This window comes from Crassostrea angulata, chromosome 6 (assembly GCF_025612915.1).
Source record: "Crassostrea angulata isolate pt1a10 chromosome 6, ASM2561291v2, whole genome shotgun sequence".
Taxonomy (NCBI): domain Eukaryota; kingdom Metazoa; phylum Mollusca; class Bivalvia; order Ostreida; family Ostreidae; genus Magallana; species Magallana angulata.
The window spans coordinates 25,729,324-25,736,686 of record NC_069116.1 but is presented as its reverse complement, the minus strand read 5'-3'; positions in this window follow the sequence as shown (position 1 = coordinate 25,736,686).

Below are 7,363 nucleotides of genomic sequence, written 5' to 3'. Positions count from 1 at the left end.
TAGAGCACTTGACTAGAGATTCAGAGGGCCAGGTTCGAATCCCACTTTGTTCCGTCGTTATTTCTCTTATCTTTTACATATACATGTATATCAGATATATGACAGATGATTAAGGTCATCACATGTTTTGCAAGGTGCAATAAGTGTTAAAAACCTTTACTTTACAACAGAATACATTTAAGTGAATATTTATGTTTCTTGTTATTATTTGGTGTGGTTTTCTTGACAGTGTCGCATAAACAATTTACCCGCTCCTAAAACACAAACTTTCTTTTTGTGGATTCAGCTTACCGCTGATTGGCTGCTGTTGCAGCAGACAAATAAGATATGCACACACAAAACACAATGAACTTATCAGAGAATGAGTTGAGTTTATTTAAACTGTTGGAATTTGGGTATTTTTTTTAAAAATGTATACTTGTGACAAAACATATATGTGGTACATACAGCTGTAGCTTTATGAAGAAAATTTTGGTTAGACCATATATACCTATCGTGCAAGTAAATGATATTTACAAAAAACTTGCAATTTATGGCGCACGAAATATATGCTAGTTTTATAAAGATTGACATACATGTAATGTACCACATTCTTTGAAAAATAATCTATTGAAAATTCTTCATTAAGTTTACTCTTACATGTTTTATGCTTATTACACGTAGTATTGTTTTTAAAACATGTAATTTATAAGAAAATAAACAAAAACCCTCGCTAAATTTATTTGCAAAAAAAAAAAACACAGTAGAATTGATAAAAAATGGGATACCAGAAGCTAATACCAGTACATGTACTTTGACGCTGTTCGGTGGGTAATATTCGTTTGTAATTTACGAATTGAAATATTGACTGTTGCACTACAAGTACGGTAATAAACTCTCTCTCTCTCAAACTCTCTCTCTTTCTCAATTTGATAAGTGTTTATACCTATGAAATTTTTTTAATATTATATAATGACTTGATATGCAAATTTTTGATACACGTATTGTACTGCCTAAATGTTATGTCATGTATTGGGATATGTCATACTTATTACACTGCATGGTCAGTGTATTTTTTACAGAAATACTATGCATATGTTAATGTAAACACAGCTATTACTAGTACATGTATGTAAACACAGCTAATTATTTTTTTTATTTATTTCAGCTCAAAACAGACTCTTGTTACCACATGGCTTTTACTGGTACCTGTTGATTCTTGTGGGGTCAGCTCCTGAGATTAACCTGTAACCTCTATCCACATGCATATTCCTTGTGTTCTACAGACTATTTACCGGTAATTCAAATTAAATCCGATAATGCATGAACAATAATGGAACTTGAAGAAAGCATCATGCCATGTTGTGGTTTGTGTTTGATAAGAAATTATGAAAACAAAATTAAGGCTGTTTAAAGAAATTCATAATTGCTGTGAAAATTTGTTTTTCAATAAAAGTATACAATTATGTTTCCTTTATTTTTTATTTCATAAAGATATTTAGATGTGTTTACATAATTGAAACCCCCCAACCCCCCCCCCCCCCCCCCCCTATTTAATTGTCTGCACTAAGATTACATGTAGGATATGTAAATGTACATTTGACTTTGAAATAACATCTGCTATGATAATTACTTTTGAAATGAACAAGAAACAACCTATTTCTACCTCTAAGGTATATATGCATAAAAAAGTAGAAAAACATGTCAAATTTGAACATTTTTCATTGAAATCAACTCTGTCTCCAGCTACCTGGGTGTGTTTGAATTTAATTCTAATTTAAGGCAGATGTCTAACTTGTAGGTTGTAACTTACTGTTTTAGCATGGTTAGAAGAAGACTAGAAATCAGAATAGATTAGATATTCACTAAATATGATTGGTAGCTTACTTTTTTCATGAAAACAAGAAATCACAAGCAGGACAGCTGTCTATTTGTTAATTAAAATGGTACAAATCATACAATAAACAAATAAAGATCAAATTTTAGAATCATTGATGATTGTTTTCAAATATGTGTGAGAAATGACTCAAGGAAATTGCCACACGTTTCATAAAATTAGGTAAAACATTTCAAACCATGACTTTTTATGAAAATCAAAAGATTGGGGGGTGGGGGGTATACATGTAAGGGTATTTCTAAGTGATGTGAAGCTTTTATCATGATTATATCATGTAGGCATATGTTGTATTGAATAAGGTTTCTTTTTAAAGGTGGTTGAACAAAAGTTGACCTCTATAAGGTCAGGTAAAGATGTTTTACTATGGAGAACCCTGTAAATCTGTGTTTATTAAAGGAAATTGGAAATGGTGGGTTCACTTAAATGGCCATATTTTTATTAAACCTCAATGGAATTGGCAATATGTGGTATTCTTTTTCTCAGAATTGCATTAGCTTTCTTATTCTAAGACAAACCGTCTTTTCATAAAAATGTTAGTGTACTAAGTTAAAGATACAAGGAGCAGTTTCGGATAAAGTACCGTCAATATTTTTGTAAAATTGAGAGTGACTGTACTTGAAGGTTTATCATTGTTGCGTAGATTCATGAAATGAATTTTAATGATTATCAATAGTTAGAGGGATGTCTCTTGTTGGAATTGGTAAGCAATATTAAGGCCCCTAATTTTAAGTACATGAGAAGCAGAAATAAATTGTGAAACTTGCGGCTATGACAGATATGTTGACTTTACAGTGAAATTGAAGGTTACAAACGGGAGGTTATATAACATGAAATGTAGGTGGATGGGATATTATATGCCTATTTAGTATTTACTGGGTATGAGGACAATAGCAAGTTTATTGTCCCCCAAGACAGCAACTATTTAATGAGGCAAAGCCAAGGGAAATAGTTACTGTGGAATGGGACAATAAACTTGCTTTTGTCCGAATAGTCAGTTAATTGGTATTTCATTATACAGAAAAGTTTATTTGTCAGGGATGCAAAATTTCTTGATGATAAACAAAGTAGAGTTAAATCAAACTTTGTATTTAATGCGGCGATCTTATTAGGTCAGAGGTGTTCTGAGTTTAAGGTGATATGGGACACTTCCATGTTGTGTCGTATTGTTTATCGAAATAAACAATAAAATAAAGTGTAATTATATAAGTACATGTAGTTTCTTATCAAAATTGGTCACCTAACTCCTTAGCACAGTGGGTTAGAGGGTTTACTAGGAACCTGTAAGTCACGAGTTCGAATCCCGCTGGGGTTTTTACAATTTTTACCTTTTCAAATATTTTTAAAAGCTATTTTTTGGTTAAATATTGTAAAATTTGAAAATTCTAAACCGGTGAAAAGTTTTCAATTATATAGTACTTTAATCCACATTAATATCGACAGATGTCCCATACCACCTTAAAAAGGAGGGAAATCAAATTCTGCTGATGAATGGTTTTGATGACTATTCACCATGGGCAGATAGCATGGATACTATTTTAAATTAGATAAAAAGGCATGTTTATGCGGGCGCCTTCTAGTGATCAATTTGTCCGTCTGTCCATCCGAGATGGCTTGACAGGAGCATAGCTTCTCTCCCCTTGGCCCAATCTGGCTCATACCTCATCCACAGGGTTCCTTTGGTTGAAGGATGTGCAGTGACCTTGAACCATGTTTTTAGGTATAAGGTTAAGGTCATAGCAGAATTATATATATAAAATCCTTGTCTGGGGCATATCTTTTTTCCCTTTGGTCCAATCTGGCTAATACTCACAGAGTGTCTCTATGGTTAAACGATGTGCAGTGAACTTGCATGAAATTTCTAGGTAACGGGTGAAGATCATATCGGATCATGCAAAAATCCTTTTTTGAGAGCATATATAATTTCTACTAACCCCTATTTGGCTCAGACTTCACATAAGCAGAGCTTTTGAGTAAAGGGTGAAAGGGTGTGTAGTGACCTTGAACCTATTTTCAGTGAAAAGAAACTGTGAAGGTCATACCAGAATTATATTTTTAAAAATCCTTGTCCGGAGTATATCTTCTCTCCCTTTGCTCCATTCAGCCTCATACTTCACCCTCATGATGCCTTTGTTCAAAATATATGCAATGACCTCGAATGATATTTGTAGATGAAGAGTCAAGGTCATATCAGATCACACAAAAATCCATATTTTAAGAGCATAGATATACTCTCCTTTTAGCCCCTATTTGGCTAATATTTTACCTTTACAGAGTTTATTGGTTAATGGCGTGCAGTGACCTTGAACCAAGTCTGTCAATGTGAAGGTCATAGCAGATCTTTTTAAAATTAGTTTTAAATAGTAGATTGTTTTCCAAATATGCTTAATCTTGGTCAGATTGAACAAAAATGCATGTATGTTAGGGGGAATGAAATTGAATTAAAAGTTCTATGCCAGCTGGAAAAATTTCAAGTTATAGGTCAAGGTCAAAGCAGAATTCTCTGAAATAACATAAGCGGGGCCCTTTGAAATGTTCACCATTTCAATGTTGTCTGGTTCATAGTAATTTTACATAGAAAATATTCACAGAAGTACAGTAAAGTAAACTTTACATCGATAAGTTTCTGACAATTAATGACGCAACGAGCACACAGTACGAAAGGTCAACCTTTTGAAAAGCAGTGAAGAGGAAAAGTTGCTCAGAATTATGTTTTAAACAAAATTGATTTTTTACATAGATTTTAATTTTGCATTCTGGGTTAAGAAAAAAGATGTTAGTTCAAGGTAAAGTAAACTTGTACCTAACATGAAGTCAAATTTGTTAAGTCGTACTTAAAAACACATTGTTTTTTTTTTGTTAAGTCGTTCTTGAAATGGTTAAGGGTTTTTGGTTAAGTCGTACTTAAAAACATTCGGATCATGTTATTGTACCAAGAATCATTCGATTTTTTTTTTCATTTTGTACTTAGGTTTTTTTGTTTCTAGATTAAGAACTCTGCTTCTTAGACGTACTTCTAGCGTTGCTTTCGACATAAGCGGAAAACCCACTCGTTGCTTTGCAACGAGCTTTGCTCTAGTTTCTTTTTATTATTATTTTATTTTTTATTTTTTTTCTGACTCCTTCTCGGCTTTATATCTCAAAAAGTTTTTATTCGATTTCAATGAAATTTTTCAGAGCTTTTGTAAAGTTACCGTGCCTCATCGATGTTAAAGTTTCAGCATTTGAGTCACTTCCGTTCAAATTGGCGGCCATTTTTGAATTTAAAAAAAGTGATTTTGTCCGGAAGAAATCTCCGTAAACTTTAAAGATATCGCTTTGAAATTTTTACTGATGATAGATGTATCAATTCTATAATGTACTGGAGGGTTTAAAATTTTGTTCATTAATTTTGCTCAAAACTGGAAGCAGTTCCAATTTTTAAAAATTTTCATTTTTTTGAACAAAAAAAGACAATACTACAGTCTTATAGTACTCGCCATGGTGAATTCAAATCTGAAATCTGTTTAAAAATCCAACGATGCGTTACAGAGATATCGGGGTTTAAAAATTGATTTTTCCGGAAATTTTGATTCCACATCCTTGGTTTAAAAAATAGCGTAATGTTCAAAGTAAAATTAATTCGTACCAAAAATAATTGTTAAGTCGTGCTTGAACACATTCGGATTTTATTTTGTCAAGTCGTTCTTGAAATCAGAAGGTTTTTGTTAATTCGTACTTAAAATCATTCGGATTTTGTTAAGTCGTACCTGGAATAATTCGAATTTTTCATCTTTTTATTTTGGTTACTATTGTTATTGGTTTAAGAGCTCTGCTTCTTACAGGAACTTCCAGCTTTACTTCCGACATTAACGGAAGACCCACTCGTTGCTTTGCAACGAGCTTTGCTCTAGTTTTATTACTTTTTTCTTTTTTTTTTTTGTCTTAGAGCTTTATCACGTAAACGGAAATATTGAAGATTTTGTCGACATGTTCAAAGTTGCAAATGCTCGGTAGTTTGAATTGCAAATACTAATGATTCGAAGTTTAAAATATTGATTTCAGATGATGGTCAGATAAAGGACTGGGAGCTAGGCTTTATGTAAGTAAAGTTTTGAGAATAGAAACACACACAACCGTTCTGTTTTCATCGCGTCGTCAAGATTAACTCCTTGATACCTTCATATACAATTTGATTCGAAGTTTAAATAACTACACACGTATGACTTTGTGTTTCTCTTCATTTTTTTTTAACAATTTAAAATCCTTAACAACATCGATTTTTAACCAATTTTGGTAGTAGAAATAGTTACGTGGGATGTACAGGAAAATCTTTAAAAACTAGGTTACTGAACTATGGAAGCAATTAAATTGTTGTGTTAAAAATAGCTCTGATCAGAAATATTTGACAAAGCATCACTACTACTAGTTTTCAACACACGCATGAAATTATATTATATTATATATTATAAATTCCAGCAGGCATGTTCACGAAGCTATCTTAGGACTATGATATGTCCTAAGTACATCTTAGGATACGTGTTAGTCTTAAGTCTGTTTCTCGAAGCTCTCCTAAATTTAGGAACCGCCATAACTTTGTCCTAACTTTAAGACATCACCTACCTTGTCCGTAGACCATCATAAAGCTATAAAATCACGTTTTTAGGTATATGGGGATGTTGTGAAGCCTTTTCTTAAGACCGGTAGAATAAGGCAATATTTTCCACAGTTCCAGCATTTTCGACAAACATCAAATTCCTAATCCGGGAGGGGGGGGGGGCATAGTCAATTATTCTTTCATGTATGTTCATTTTAACAAAATGATGTGGAGGTGGGCCTCGAACTCTCACCACTTCCCCGTTGCTACATGCCTGCCTTGGAGCTGACAAATTAAGATTTTTTTTTGCAAATACTATCTCTGTTTGACGAATGAAAGTTATTCACTTATTTTTTTTATCTACATTGTACACTAAATGAGTTACATTCATTGTTTTGATTATAATAATTTTTGATAACAATTATTTAAATGTCCTTTGCTATAAAAAGTAAATTTACATCGGGTTACATATACCATGCATGATCATTCCTAATTTTTATCACTTTAGTCTGAAAAAAATAACCTTTAAAACATTTGTTATGTTGAATGAACTGTATTTATATATTTCGAAATATATTACAACTTATTTTTTATTTAACATGTTCGTGTATTCTATATATTGCAGATTAAAGGGAAATTGGTTGTGTTTGTACGAGTACATGTGTTTCCTCATGTAACGTTTCAAATTCTATGAAAATCGCGTGTTTATGTATTACATATACTTGAATGACAAGATTCTCTAATGTTAATTATGAAATGACAATACACACGTCTTGTTTACATAATTATCTACTTGTAAGCCAATTATGTCCAGATAAATATTTTCTTTTTTTTTTAAAAGAACAGTTATTTGAATTTTTTGGGGCTTGTAATATTTTTTATTTTAATTTTATTTTTTTTTAGGGGGGGGGGGG